General features: G+C 42.7%; 1 protein-coding gene across 3 annotated transcripts in view; it reads right to left on the bottom strand.

The window, feature by feature from the left end:
• Positions 1-15,350, bottom strand: part of LOC124290514 — a 39,639-nt gene extending 24,289 nt beyond the window's left edge. For 2 of the 3 annotated variants that reach the window (XM_046727257.1, XM_046727256.1), the window contains exons 1-2: positions 15,170-15,350; positions 271-359 (exon numbers count right to left, since the gene is read on the bottom strand). The gene's annotated coding sequence lies outside the window, so the exon portion shown is untranslated. The remainder of the gene's footprint in view (positions 1-270; positions 360-15,169) is intronic. The other variant, XM_046727258.1, reaches the window with a different exon arrangement.
• Positions 15,351-16,780: the final 1,430 nt, after the last annotated feature.

The raw sequence follows: 16,780 nt of genomic DNA, 5'->3' as shown, positions 1-16,780 counted from the left end.
ATACCATCTCCATTACTCTAGAATGATGTTGTGATACTATCTCCATTACTCTATAATGATGTTGTGTTGCTATCGCCATTACAACTTACAATTCAAGATTGGCCTTAATGATGATTCTTAGTTACCATACTTACCTATGCTGTTGTTACCATCAAACATATGTGTCACTGTGGTAGTTTCAACCCAGCCGACTCACACGAAAGTTTCTTACAACGATATTTCAGATGTTATATTTATATTTAAGATATAGTGAAACCAGTGCCGTCTTACCTTCACTGTTAGGAAGCCTCAGACATGCTAGAGCCAGTTCTCACACTGTAGCTCGTCTGATGTTAATTAGTGCACCAGTACCCGGACAGCTGAAAGAGACAGTTGAGTCTTACTGACTTATAGATCTGTGACCGCTGGAAGGTGAAAACAATTATCGATAAACGGAATGACTTGAAACATGTTTTTCACAATAATTTTGAAGTGTGTTTGAATGTTGTTTTTAAACATCAATTGTTTACGCTTTTCACGAACACCGGGTGTTATTATTGACTTCAGTAATCGGGTGCTATTCCGTTCATCACAAAGGAATCTGTTTCGGTGGATAATGGAGGCAGTCTACGCTTGTCCATAAAATGGCCGGTCTTTCAAGTGTTAATGCCATAATGGTATTCCAGCTATATTATTCTAAAATATGGGGGTTCAAACGTGGTTTAAGTACGCATCGTGCAGTAATAACATAAACATACATCTATGTCACACTGATTTGACTTGTGTTTGTGACCTGACCTCGGACACCCGGTGTCGTCACTATTTGACAGTGATTCATTAACACATGTCCATGATATAGCCGGACTCGTACAATAGAAGAAGTTATGCCCCTTTTAGAGCCATACGTTATGTGTTTAATAGGTTTATATAATTGTCATTACAAACTAAAATGTTTTTTCTTCTGTCTTCGACACATTAAGGTTGACAACCGTTAAGATAGAGACTGTACTCGATTTATCCAGATCGGTTGAACGGCCCTTGCGGTGTCCGTGACATGCATCAGAGTTGCCAGTGGTGGTGGTGGAATTGGGTTTAACGTCGTGCTTGAGAATATTTCGCTCATATGACGACGTGCATGCGTGTGTATGTGTATGTGCGGCTGCTTATACTAACGCAGACTGAAGCTGGTTTTATAGTGCTAGCCCACTGAGATACCATGCCGCAGTGAAGCATGAATACCCCACTCAGACACATTATACTGACTCCGAGCCGACCAGTCCTTGTTGTACCCATTAATGCCGAGCGCCAGGCAGGGACCAACAAGTACCATATTTTAACGTCTTTTGGTATGACGCGGTCGGGGATCGAACCCGCGACCTTCCGCACTCCGGGCGGACGCTCTAACCACTACACCACGGAGGCGGTCTCAGAGTTGCCAGTGACAGTAGCGGGTAAACTGACTGTCGTGACAGAGACATTAACAGGTGACTCTTCAAAACACTGTTGTCGAACAACTAATAATCAGTTCTGATCTAATTGCAGGATGTGCCGACTGTGTTATCATTCTGATTGACCCAACGAGTCGTTGTAAGTGTGTGTGGACAAGCCAAAAGTACAGATGAGAGATGAGACAGGTGCTTGTAGAAACTTGGCACGTTGACTCTGGGAGGGTGCCGGGGCTCCTGTCGTTTAACAGGAGCGTGTTCTGCCTGCTGATGTTCCGTGGTGCTTGAGAACGTCTTTATATGAACCCGACTTCTCGGCAAGCCGCAAGGGTGAATGAGTGAGTGAGTATGGTTTTACATTTAGCAATATTCCAGCAATATGACGGCGGGGAACACCAGAAAATAGACTTCACACATTGTACCCATGTTAGGAATCGAACCCGGGTCTTCAGCGTGACGAGCGGACGCTTTAACCATTAGGTTACCCCACCGCCCCTGCAAGCCGCAAGGACGTCGGTCAGACAGGTTCCAACTGGTTCTCGTTTGCTATTTAGTGAGGTACATGATTGAGTCAGGCTACAAACGGGATTCCTGGACCCTTAAGAGCCAGACAGGGAGGTCGCACCATAGAGCAGGAGCAGGGTGGCAAAGGTTGCCACGACACGATTGCACCCAGAAGCAGATTGCCAAAACAAGGTTACACCATGCAGAACGGCGGCAATGAGTGCAACAACAAGGGCGCAACACGGAGCATTGTCCAAAGATTACTACGGAGCGAGATACACTGGGGTTGGTCTCATCCGTAATTTCTATCCCCTAGAGCATAGTTATGCCGTGCCTTTGAAGATCGTGCTTAGTAAAATTCTTGCCTTTGTTTGTTTACCTACCTGGTTTATAAATCAATGCAACGAACGTTCACAAATGTGGAAAGAACTGAACTGAGACTGAACAGTTGGTATTCCATCGACGACCGATTCGTAAAATTCGATAAACATAAAACAAGATGGCGTATATGATATCAATGAAAAGGCTTAACACCTATCTTGCGATATTTTGTGTAACTATGCATCTCGTCCACGTCTCTCGTCCACCTGTGCTCGCCAGTGGACGGATAACAATCAGTTTACCATTAGCTGTATCGAACCCTTTGTTGTTCAGCTGGCACCTGTCCTAACAATAGCAACAGGTGTTTCATTGTTTGCTGCACGGCACTGATTGCTTATCAAAGCTTTCGAGATGTGTACAACTCTGGATTATTTCTGTGTAAATAGTCGAACGCTTAGAGTTTCTCAAGCCTACGTGTGCTTGAAACCTTTTGCATCATATTTGCAGTTCAATCCAAGATCAACCAAGCGCCATACTCATACCCAAATGACGGAGAGTCGACGTTGCTATCTCATAACCCAGACTCGTTCACAAAAAGCACATTGACAAGGTATGCCCAACTTGCAATGAGCCTGAATCGATTGCTCACAGACTGGAATGTCACGACCCCGCCCCAGCCCGGGATCGTATAAGCTGGAAATGAATTTATATCCGTTATCTGTCGTAGAGCCCTCAAAGCCAAGAAAAGCACGATAAACTACTAGTGACTAAACGCATGAGCAACAGAAAGGTTGCTAATATACTCTCCGAAAAAGGAAACGCATAGTTGTATTTGCACGAATGTAATCTGATAACTTTAAAGTGAAAGTAACTTATCAGTTGAAGCCAAAACACCACAGTATATGAGATCAAATGTCTGTTAATATGTACAGCTTATTAAAAAATCAGTACGTGAAGGCGTCCGTTCCCAGTTCGGCGTTATCTTCAATATATGTTGTGGCCACCATGAGCACCCCAAAACTGCTCTGCATCGTATCGGCATAGACTGAAAAAGTCTTTGAATTTCTGGCAATGCCTGCGACAGTTGATCTCACGTCTGGGGCGCCGGTTGACGTTCCCACAAATGCTCGATGGGGTTGTATTCGGGCGATTTGGTAGACCATGGAAGCACTGTAATGTTCTCATTCTGAAGATACTGAATTGTGACATGTCCTGTATGATTTTGTCTCTGTACTGAAGAACAGTTAAATTGCCCTGAAGGCGCACAAAGTTATAATTCTGCGTGTAGGTTATGGTTCCCCACATCACGACGCTCCAACAACCAATTCGCGACACAATTCAAAACGTTCATTTCGACGTCGATAGACACTTACTCTTTCGTCAAGACACTGAAAGCGGAATTTGTCACTGAATGGTGCCGTTTTGTACGTTCCAGAATCGAACGTTATTGCACCACTGGGCCCGTCCAGCTTCTTGTAAACGATTACGAATAGATTGCGCCAGCTCTCTCCTCAAACCAGGCAGTATATAGTTGCAGTTGCTGTGACAGTTCGATTCCGCAAATGAAGTTCCCGGATGTACCCATACCGCGCTGCCGGTCCCATAAACGACTGATGGTACTCTGGTGAACTTTGAGGTGACTTACGACGGCAGATTGAGACTCCCCAGGCTTCAGGCGTCCAATGGCAATGTTTCGATTTACACCAGTGAGTCGCGGTATGACGGTATTCTTCAGCTTAAAAAATGCCAATGACTAAAAGCAAAATGGCTTCACATAGGCAATGTCCCTGCTCGTGATTCTTCAGAACTGCACGTGTATATTGCGAACCACTTTTTTTCCATGACATTTTAATGCAAATTGACACTTTCCAACGTAAACGTTTATCATAGTTTCCGAGGATGAGTTTTTGTTCACTAACCAGCATTATAATGGCGAAATTTAACAATCAAACACTAATTTTAAAAAATATTTGAAATTTTATACATCAATATCACCGATGCGTTTCATTTTGGGAGAGTATAGATATACTCTAGGTAGTTCTCGCTGAGAATCAGTTCATTCACACACCAGGAAGCCATTAGATGTGGCTGTCGGGTTATTGATCGTAATGTAATATGCCTTCCTCTAAGTAACTCTATACGTATCTATGAACGTCCATGAACTATTTATGTTAATTTATCGGTGGGAAGTTCGCTTTGTGCGCTGAAAAACTCTTCGATTATTTGTAGCGGCAACTGAAGGCCCTAATGCAGTATTTCATTTAAACAACAGTTGCTTGAGACAAAAGCTAGGATCACAAAGTCAACAGTGATTATTGTTAATTATTTACAATTCATCTCCTTGGGCATGAACGATTCGAGTTTTTGTGGACTTGGCCATAGCGGTAACCAGAGACCTTCATCAATTAGACTTTCCTCCGATATCATCTAACATTTACTGGAATACTGATGTAACTGGAATACTGCTTCAAGCACTCATTTCTTTTCATATTTGGGGCTGAAAGGAAACATATCTTTATGCCACGGCGATTTGCAACACAGGTGGAACAAATAACAAATATACAGACAGCTGATGTACTTTGATAAGAGGAGCAGCCTTCATCCGGGGCGGTGGGGTAGCCTGGTGGTTAAAGCGTTCACTCGTCACGCTGAAAGACCCGGATTCGATTCCCCACATGTGTTCAATGTGTGAAGCCCATTTCTGGTGTCCCCCGTCGTGATATTTCTGGAATATTGCTAAAGGCGGCGTAAAATCAAACTCACTCACTCATGCAGAAGACCAAGTTTCGATTCAGCTGAAGGCTATCCTGTGTGTGGTGTCCGGCCGGGATGTGACTTCCAGTTGTCGTATATAATGGTAGCATCAGGCAGGATTCGCGAGGTTTTCACATGAACGAAACTTGATATGGACTTGAAATTGATATGAGTCTCCCAAAACAAACACCAAAATTCCGTATTGTCAAATGTCATTTGCTGGACCAATAATACATCCAGTATTCATATCCACGTTTTGCAAAACAAGGTACAGTTAAAGAGGAAGGTCACTGTAAGAGGAAGGTTGTAGATGGAAATAATAACTGACGCCACGCGCTGCTGAAGGCTTCTTATGACGCCACCATCTCACACATACACAGCCAAATTACACGAGGACTTTTGTATCGGAGTGCTACAATCACACACCCTCTGCCCGTTATGCAATACAGCTGTTGCCGCTGTCTATTTCTGTCCCGACTAAACGCTGCGAACTAGTTGGATCAGGGCGAAATTCAATAAGCAATAAGAGATTCTAGCTGAGCTAGGTTAATGTGTTGTTGGTGAAGGTTTAATTCAATCTGTACACAAGAACCAACTACGCCCTTGAGGTGGTAATTGTTTTAAAGCACTTACTGACACCACAAGCAGAACGTCATCTGCAATGACAACACTGAAAACCGAATATTGTTCCATCTGTAGGTCTGAAAACGGCATAAGGCCTAAAAGACGAAACAGTATATTGGCGACTAATGTCTTTTTCGTTTACAGGATCAAACAACCCTTCTAAAACTCCCTGTAACAACTCCACTTGCACTGTATGATTTGGTCGATGTATGTTGTGGACCGATTCCTTACACAAGATGTATATATGAAGATCAGGGTTAGAATTGGTCTTCAGCAGCCCATGCTTTTCGTAAGAAGCGACTAACGATATCGGGTGGTCAGGCTCGCTGACTTTGTTGTCACATATCATCTCGTATCCTAATTGTGTTGGTCGATCCTCATGATGTTGATCACTGGATTGTCTGGTCAAGACTCGATTATTTACAGACCGCCACCATATAGCTGGAATATTCCTCAGAGCGGCGTTAAACAACACACCAATCAACCATTATACAAACGGTTAGAACAGTTCAACCTCTGCTAGTGTAAATGCGAAATCAAAAATAGATCTAAATTCAACGATTGCGATTCCAAAACAAACAAAATCCGCCAGATCCCACATAACTCTCTGCTTTATGTTTTCGTATATTTTTAAATTTAAACCCACCGACATTTCAATTACTAGGATTTGCAATCCTTTACCTTTTTAATTTGCATCTAAAGATTTTGAAGATTACTGAGCGATCAAAAAGAATGGCTTAACCTAAAGCCACATGACTTGTAAAATATTGGACTATGAAATTGTAGTTAAATTGTTCATTTACCATGTGGAAATATATCCAACAGACGCTTTTACTGCATTCAGGTCGCATTCAGATTTTAAGTTATTGGGAAAACTCATCTTCAAACTACAACTTGAAGGTGGGAAGATAACATCCGAACGCCATCACCCATTTATAGCATTACGCTTCATACTGATACGCACACCTTGCAATTTTTGTAAAATGCAAGGACTCAGGGGAGTAAAACGGAAAGTAAATCGAAAGTCGAAATGATACTAACATACTTATGTTTACATACATTAACGATATACCAGTCCTCTCAATACTCTAAATATTCTATATAGTTTACATCGCTGTCATGTTGTTCACGTGACTATGTATGTACAAGGTCACGTGGTGCTGCCGTGTGGCTGTAAAGCAGGTGCTTCTCTCTAGCCAATAAACAGTCAGGGAATGGGTTGTAATCTATAGATCCACGTATTTACCTATAGATCCACAAGATCCGAATATGCATTGTTTCTATTATTACCATGATCAATAAATTTGAAAATAAATGTTAAATATTTATAACTGCTTAGTATTGATTACCGAGCTGCTTCCAACGGCGACCTTGGCTAGGAAGAAACATCAACATATCTCGGAATTCGTTGAGAATTGAAATGTTACAACGTGGGTCACTTTGCAAAAATGCATGTACTAAAATATTTAAGTAAAGATAACGATAAAGCATCTGTGAAGTAAAATTACAACCACTGAAACTGCATGCAATCAGGTGAATTATCTAGCCAGATTAATTGAGAGTAAATCATATAAAACCACTTCAAATGAAACTTGTTCATTTGAAATCTACATCAAATGAGACTGAACCATATGAAAACTACACCTGATGAAACTTGGCCAGTCTGAAACCCACATCAAGTGAAACTGGACCATGTGAAAACCGCATCAGTACGATAAAATATCTTAATAAATCTTAACAACGCTGCCACTGCATCAAAAGAAACTTCATCAATGAGTCCAGAAAATGGTGGAACAAGACAAGGTTGAAACAGTTCCAAATGAACTAACCCCTTGGAAACTTCAAAACGGCAGAATGTATACCGTCGAATGTGGCGCTAGAAAACAGTGTACCTGTGCCAAATGAAACTGAGTAACGTGAAAACGTCAGAATATGTAAATGAATACGGATGCACTCGCACAAACCTCAGAGGAATCAGCAGAGCAGAGCCGACAGGACACCATACAGTCTCTACACTGGCTCCCCATCTCTGCAAGAATTACCTTCAAAATCCTCATTCTGACTCATGACTGCCTCTACAATGATAACTTTCCTGACTATCTCAAACATCTCATCTCTGTGTATGTACCTCAGCGAAGTCTCCGATCCTCCTCTGGCTCTCTCCTAACCCAACACAGATCTCCGAACCAACTGTCTGACCGAGCCTTCTCCTGTGCCAGCCCTCAACTGTGGAACTCTCTTCCAAAGGAAATCAGGAACACTTCATCGAAAGAAACTTTTAAATCTCTGCTAAAGACCCATCTATTCACTGCTGCCTTTCTGTAAAGTTATATGAACTATTGCCTTCCCCAATGTTGTCACAGCGCCACTGAGCATCTCTATGGTGGATATTAGGCGCTTTATAAATACATTGTTGTTATTATTATTATTATATAAACGCCGACAACTTGAAAACTGCTTCAAATACAGCTGGATAGTGACTTGTGACTTGTTTTTTTGTTTGTGTAACCCTGAACATACTAATATTCCAGCTATATGTATGCGGTATGTGCGTTATCGAATTTGGACCAAACCGAGGGATGACAGCGATATGATACTGGTCTGGTTTCGTGTAAAACCCTTTATCTGTGTTATACTGTTAATATAAAATACATGTACTTCAAAACGAGACAGTTGAATGATCATAGTTTTAAGATCACCGCCTTTTTTGAATGGGACGTGGTCCTTAAAGTCATGATAATTTCTGCATTTGGGTCTCGAATCAGCCCAATCACCCTGACATTAGAATGCCAATAAACAGTCGTGTACGTTTATTAGGTATATATTGCTGCTGGTGTGTGTCTGTGCGTGCGTGAGTGAGTGAGTGCTTGCGCGCGAGTGTGTAATATACATTGCACTTAGCAAACTGTTCGATCCATAAAACGTTCGTAACATTACGACCTGTCGTAACTCTATTGCTTATCATATTCCTACGAATGTCGTAGCGCTATGAACCTTTTTTATCCGAACCCTGGAATTTATTATGTATTATTGTACTATGTAACATATACTCAGATATGTACGCATATAAAGTAGCATAAAGTGCTGTTATACAGAAAATGTGATAACGTAATGACATATCTGTAAACCAGTGATTTAACCTTATGTTCATATTTGGTTTTAGGGTATTTTATCACCCCATCTGCTGTGAGGGATCATCATACCCCGGACTGTACAGACAATAAATCCCCTGAACCCCCAACAAGTATTCGTCATTACTGATTTGAGACGCGATACCTCTGTTACACATCATCATCAGAGTGCTGAAGACTGCAACATGTAAGTGAACTTCAGCCTTTGACGATACAGATACAGAGGCGTGCTCACATTTATGTTTGGAGATATATAATGTCAGAATTGTTGCGCTTCCTTATCAGAAAGCACCACAATATTTGCAACTGAGGATTGCTACAACTGAATACAATTGTGCCCTCAGTCGTTTGACGACGAAGAATTCGGCAGACCCACAGGCTTGAACCTTGAACAACACAAGGCCATGCTGTAGGGTGGTCAGCAGGACAGAGGATGGTTATCAGATCAGCTACCAGCGATATGCAGATGGTCGACAGCGTTCAAGTTAATCCTGATTGTATGGAATCCGAGAAGGGCCATTGTCGTGTTGTCGCATTGTTGCGTTGTCGCCCTCTCAAAAACAAGCAAAATGAGGCAAAATTAACCAAGGCGCGACAATGCGACAACGCGACATTTCGCCCATTTGTCGCATTGTCGCGATGTCGCATGTCGCGTTTTGAATAGTATCTTTCTATTCCTCCATGCGACATAGCGACAATGTCCCTTCCAGGACTCCTTATGATTGCACTTAGACGTCATTACTCCATGGCCGCTACCACTCTGAGAAATGACCGGCTGAACGACACTAGGGAGGCATACATTCGCATCCCACTAACCCAACATCACAGGCAGGCAAGTTTGGAGTGATGATGAAGACCCTGTCAATTTGACAAATCGGGACTGGTCTCCAGTGTGTTCCCTGGTCAATCGAGATACAAACGAGACTTCATACATCATAGTGGGGTGAAGATTTCAGAATCCCAACGTAACGGAACATGACTAAGAGGACTGGATCTGAATCAGTATCTGGGATGGGATCAGTAGAGCTGGAAAACCTATCTTCATTTACTAAAGCAGGACATGGTGATGATATTGTACAAGACCTCCAGAACAAGCTGCAGGTTGTCCTCTGACTGTCATGACACGTATGGGGGGTATACTCTGTTTGAAGAGTAGAACAATGTTCCCTTTACAACCATTCAGACACTTATTGTGAGCATGAGATGACGGTGTCATACTTTACGTGGATCCGATACGCGTTATTGAATGTTATTTTGTTTTGTTTTTGTTGGGCAAGAGATCTGTTTTTTGGTCAGATACTCTCATTTTGAGGAGATGATCTGATTGAATATTGGTCACGTGGTATGTGTTGGCATCGTGAGTCACACGACAACAGACTTTGTTCATTAAACATGTCCTCAAGAATTAGTCTCTGCTTATTTCACCAGATGTACATGATTAGACGTTACGGTATATTCTTTTAAAGAGGTTATCCTTAGCAAGGTTTGCATAGTATATGTATCCGAACAATGTCATAATGTAGATGCGTCAGTGTTTATCTGACAGTATCTCATCAGCGAGCCCACCTGCCCTTACGACCTTAGTTACACATGAATTATTAAAATCATTGAAATCGAAACGCCAGCTGTGAAAATCGACTGAATCCGTGGTGTAGTGGACAGTGCGTCTGACTGGAAAGCGTAGTCTTTGGTTCGATCCTGGTCGCGTCACCAAAGATCAAAGATAGCAGTTAATGTGTTTCTGAAACACTGCCTGGAGCTCGGCATGAAGACAATGAAGGAAAGAAGAGTGGGTTCGGTATTCTGTGTGTGACATGGGTATTCGTGTTTAACTACAGCATCTCTGACAGCTAACATGATAAATATGGCACCAGTCCGGGCTACTATAAGCAGCCACACGCTTGAACACTGAAAACGTACACACACGCGCGCGCACGCACGCACGCACACACACATGCACGCACAGAGAACAGGCACAGAGAGAGATTATTTGTCCTCGCTTCATGCACCTCATCTCATTTCAACTTGATACATTGTAGGCATATCACAGACCGTAAGTACAGCTCATGGGCATCACATACTGTGTACAATTCTCAAGTGCACGCTAGATTAGACTGTTTCAGAGAAACAACAGGTATCTTTGATACGCTCTGAACGCAACTCCATACATAGATATGGTACACTATACAAATTCGGCTGTGTCGTTGTCTACTGCGCCTGTTGCATTGTCACAAGACTACAAACGTCATTGTAATCTCAGCCCATCCCCTCGCTGCGCCACCTGGCCATCCTCGCCCCCTAGGTGTTCCAGTAACGACAATCTGCCTCTAACTGCCGCAGCATCCGGGCTCCACTACTGTGTATTGTTTTCGCCTGCTGGGCTGATTGAAATCACTGACTTGTTTAATAAAGTAGAAAAAAGCCACAATCAATGTATCTGGTACAATAGCTCCAGATTATTCTGGAAGGTGATGGGCGACTTGTCACTGTGATAGGTTTCAACGGGATCGCCCATTGGATGATCCGCCTTGGCGAATTAAGAGATAAAGGTGAAAATATAACACACAGCCAGCTGGTATCGAACATGACTTTGTAGTTAAACTGTGTTAAACAGCTGCTGGTGATTCTGTGGAAACCTTTAAGTACAGTGTCGCATTATTCAGCCATAACGTATCCAGTCTGCATCAGTCTAAATGCGGCAACTAACTATGTATGTGTCTGTATGTGTGTATGTTTGTTTGTCTGTGTGTGTATGTTTGTCTGTGTGTGTATGTTTGTCTGTGTTTGTATGTTTGTTTGTCTGTGTTTGTATGTTTGTTTGTCTGTGTTTGTATGTTTGTTTGTCTGTGTGTGTATATTTGTTTGTATGTGTTTGTATGTTGTTTGTCTGTGTTTGTATGTTTGTTTAAAGCAACACTCCACAATATTCTTGCTATACAAAGACGGACTGTAAATAATTGAGTTTGAACCAGACAATCTAGTGACCGATATTGCAAGCAACGAGGAACCATATCATCTAAGTCAATGGGCCTTCGGTTCAGCGGCAATGCATAGATAATAGACACCTTCCACCGGTGAATGAATTTAATGTTTATTCTGTTATTTTGTTGACAATGAACATAGACCGTATTATTCCTGGAACAGTTTTATTTTTAACTTGCATTTTCCTTCCATCCAAACTCTTAATATCACTATAATTTTAAGACTTGGGCCACCCCGGTCCTATGATTCCAAAGAAGTGTTTATTCAGCGGAAACAACTTGCCCTGTTTCCTCTCATTGAGGAGACTAGTTTTAACAGTAGAACAGACATTTTTCAGTAATTAAACAAAGTTGTTCTATTTATAAATATTATACTATTTAAATTAATTTCAATTTCGACTGGAACATTTGTTTCTTTAGACCACTGAAGTTCTCCGCAGTTAGGAGTGATTATGTTCGATAGTCTCGTGCAGGTCTATTCCTTTGTTATTTCTGATTTAATGATCATCAATTATTTTCAAGTGGCTACAAATTTAGATCATCCCCGATTATATGGTGCGTTAAGTCCATTATATTATTAATCTCAATAAAATAGGCCTATGAGGATGCTCGATCACACAATGTAGGCTATCTGTATGATGAATACATGAAAGGAGACGTAATACACTGGATTATGGTGGGCGCGCTATTGATGCAACTTGCTGAGAACACTGCACAGTTGGCCCTGAGACCGATCCGGTAGTTGCTACCTGTTATCCTAATCGAATTTCTTTACAAAACTTAAAAGAAATCCTTACGGAATGTATCGATTCAGCCAACTTCATAAACTACAAATACTCTATCGGTTTCCAATGATTTACACCAGTTTGAATTGTTTATGTGAATACTGAAACAATCTTCGTTATTGAACATATGGAAAGGTGTGGGATTGGTACAATTTGTCCTAGTTGTTACATGATGCACGGCATGGCGGCAGGCGGACACTGTCGCCGAGACTAACAGCTAGATCAGGTTGTGGAGCCGTTGAGAAAATAAAGAAAGTTGAAGCCTAAACTGAGTTTGGGTGAGGTTGTTACATACTCTTACATAAAAATCGACACACATACAAAGTGAAAAGACATAAGTATTAGTACTTAGTATATTAGCCATCAATCGTGTGTACATGAAGCCTCAACTACTGTCCATTGTCTTCTTTGATGGGCAGTTTAGAAGGTGATGAAAAATAATGATAATTTCGCAGAGGTTGTATATCCATAAAATGATCATCATTCTACTGTCTATTGTAACCGTTAACTACCAGTATCCGTTTCACTTACTGCATGTTTAGAGATGTCAACTGTCGTTATGTGGAGGTATGTGGACTGAAGGGTAGACGGATAAGTTCTGAGCCTCGCATAGAATGAAATGCACAGTGGTGAAGCCACACTCGTGGATTGTAGCCGGGCAACAACTAATATGTGCCTGCACATTGTACTGATTGAACATCGCACATTTCAGCAGCTTCAGACGTGCTTTAGTCTTAATCACTGGTCTGTTCCATTTACTGTTGGTCTTTGGGGAAGACACCCTAGACTAACACTTAGTCTCTGAATATAATTTTGATAGAAACAAAAAAATCCTTTTAAATTGAAAAGAAGTCTCAGTGAGAAGGGAGATTTTGAACCTGGGGAAATCTGGACTTGCTTCATTTAGGGATTTAGCATTGCAGAGAGGCGTGGGCAGAAGGGTTGCGGTTAAGGGACTGTGAAAGAGACTATAGACATCCCAGAGGACGGAGGCCATGACCTTTCCAACTGATGGGACATTCTGTGACTTGTATGCCAGTGGGGATGTTCCAACTGTTTTGATAGTCTTTCGTCTCCGGCTGGAAGACGTGGATACAGTTTTCATCCAGAACTTCAAACCAAGCTGGATTCTCACGGGAATTCATCCAGGGTCTTTCATCAAATGTCGTCAGGTTTGGAACCCTACGAGATGACACCTTCTCTGCCCGAATTTCTATGCCATGGTATTTACTGCGTAATGCCTACTGAACTAGAAACATGACGGTCAGTCATTCGGCGTTCGGCCATCATGATATGACGGATTCTCATCATAAGAAGTTCTGACGATACGAGTTCACAGACGTTGGCCGTGGTCCAGGATCTCCGTGGTGTTCCAGGCTTCTCCCTAGTGTTATGCTCATATCTTTACGTTTGGTGTTAAACATCTGCAGGTTCTTCATCACTGGAGTTTCCCCAAGGCTTGTCACATTTCCAAAGGCCACACGACACGACCTTGTGTACTAGGGGATACATCTTATAAACACTAGATTCTCCATCTAGGACATCACAAAGTGTTTCAGGTGATAAGTCACATGATATTTGTAGATCTAACACATGACATTGTGTTCCAGATGATAAGTCAAATTACCGTTAGACTCACCGAAAGTCTAGGATATGACATAACGTACCACCTTATAACCAAATTTCCCTTTAGTCTCTCCGTAGGTCTAGGACATTGCATTGTGTTCCAAGTGATAAATAGTATATCAACATGAAACTTTCCGTAGTTCTAGGACATTGCATTTGGTAACATGTGATAAATAGTATATCAACATGAAACTTTCCGTAGGTCTAGGGCATTGCATTGTGTACCAAATGATAAATAGTATATCAACATGACACTTTCCGTAGGTCAATGACATTGCATTGGGCAACATGTGATCAATAGTATATCAACATGAAACTTTCCGTAGGTCTAGGGTATTGCATTGGGTAACAAGTGATAAATAGTATCTCAACATGAAACTTTCCGTAGGTCTAGGACATTGCATTTGGTAACATGTGATAAATAGCATATCAACATGAAACTTTCCGTAGGTCTAGGGTATTGCATTGGGCAACATGTGATCAATAGTATATCAACATGAAACTTTCCGTAGGTCTAGGGTATTGCATTGGGTAACAAGTGATAAATAGTATCTCAACATGAAACTTTCCGTAGGTCTAGGACATTGCATTTGGTAACATGTGATAAATAGCATATCAACATGAAACTTTCCGTAGGTCTAGGACATTGCATTGGGTAACATGTGATCAATAGTATATCAACATGAAACTTTCCGTAGGTCTAGGGCATTGCATTGGGTAACATGTGATAAATAGTATATCAACATGAAAATGAAACTCTCAGTAGATCCTGGACATATCGCGCCAAGTGATAAATCATATGAAATATCTAGGAAAAATACTTGTGATAAATCAAATATTTAAGATATGCTGCATTCATGAGAAAGAAACAGGTCATACATACACTGGCTAAACACAGGTGTGACATTTTCTGCCCTGTGCAGAATGTAAGTAATATCTATATAATTACATAAATCCTACATGACAATACAGATATTGTATCGTGGTGTTCCTAACAGCTGTCATGAGAATACACTCACCTGATTTCTTCAATCGCTTGTCAAAACATATATCGTCAGTGCTCCTTATCACAGCTATAAACTACGTGACACCGAAATCTTCACTCTTCCTCCTTACTCTTCCACGATTTTGTGTCGCCCAATTCACGTAGCGCCGAGGACGTATGACTGAGGGGAGCGACTGTGTCAGTGATCAATACGCGTCACTCCAGGTGGCGGTGCGCGTCAGGTACTCGGGGGACCCAGGATATGTGTGACAGTGTGTGGGGACATCAAGTACACAGGGGACCCAGGATATGTGTGACAGTGTGTGGGGATATCAGTACAAAGTGGACTCAGGATATGTGTGACAGTGGGTGGGGACATCAGGTACTCGGGGGACCTAGGATATGTGTGACAGCGTGTGGGGACATCAGATACACGGGGGACCTAGTATATGTGTGACAGCGTGTAGGGACATCAGGTACACGGGGGACCAAGGATATGTGTGACAGTGTGTGGGGACATCAGGTACACGGGGGACCCAGGATATGTGTGAAAGTGTGTGGGGACATCAGGTACACGAGGGACCCAGGGTATGTGTGACAGTGTGCGGGGACATCAGGTACTCGGGGGACCAAGGATATGTGTGACAGTGTGTGTGGACATCAGATACACGGGGGACCCAGGATATGTGTGAAAGTGTGTGGGGACATCAGGTAGTCGGGGGACCCGGGATATGTGTGACAGTGTGTGTGGACATCGGGTACTCGGGGGACCCAGGATATGTGTGACAGTGTGTGGGGACATCAGGTACTCGGGGGACCCAGGATATGTGTGACAGTGTGTAGGGACATCAGGTACTCGGGGGACCCAGGATATGTGTGACAGTGTGTAGGGACATCAGGTACTCGGGGACCCAGGATATGTGTGACAGTGTGTGTGGACAACAGGTACACGGGGACCCAGGATATGTGTGACGGTGTGTGGGGACAACAGGTACTCGGGGGGCCCAGGATATGTGTGATGGTGTATGTGAACAGCAGGTACACGAGGGACCCAGGATATGTGTGACGGTGTGTGTGGACATCAGGTACACGGGGGACCCAGGATATGTGTGACAGTATGTGGACATCAGATACACAGGGGACCCAGGATATGTGTGACAGTGTGTGGGGACATCAGGTACACGGGGGACCCAGAATATGTGTGACAGTGTGTATACATCAGGTACAGGGGAGACCCAGGATATGTGTGACAGTGTGTGGGGACAACAGGTACACGAGGGACCCAGGATATGTGTGACAGTGTGTGGGGACATCAGGTACTCGGGGACCCAGGATATGTGTGACAGTGTGTGTGGACAACAGGTACTCGGGGGACCCAGGATATGTGTGACGGTGTGTGTTGACAACAGGTACACGAGGGACCCAGGATATGTGTGCCAGTGTGTGTGGACATCAGGTACACGGGGGACCCAGGATATGTGTGACAGTATGTGGGGACATCAGATACACAGGGGACCCAGGATATGTGTGTACAGTGTGGGGACATCAGATACACGGGGACCCATGTGTGACATACATGTGACATGTGTGACCCAGGTGTGGGGACATCAGGTACAGGCGGGACCCAGGATATGTATGACAGTCT

Source organism: Haliotis rubra, unplaced genomic scaffold (assembly GCF_003918875.1).
Source record: "Haliotis rubra isolate DU_JTF1 unplaced genomic scaffold, ASM391887v1 Scf468, whole genome shotgun sequence".
Lineage (NCBI taxonomy): Eukaryota > Metazoa > Mollusca > Gastropoda > Lepetellida > Haliotidae > Haliotis > Haliotis rubra.
Note: the sequence above shows the minus strand (reverse complement) of the source record. Positions and strands in the feature narration are given on the sequence as shown.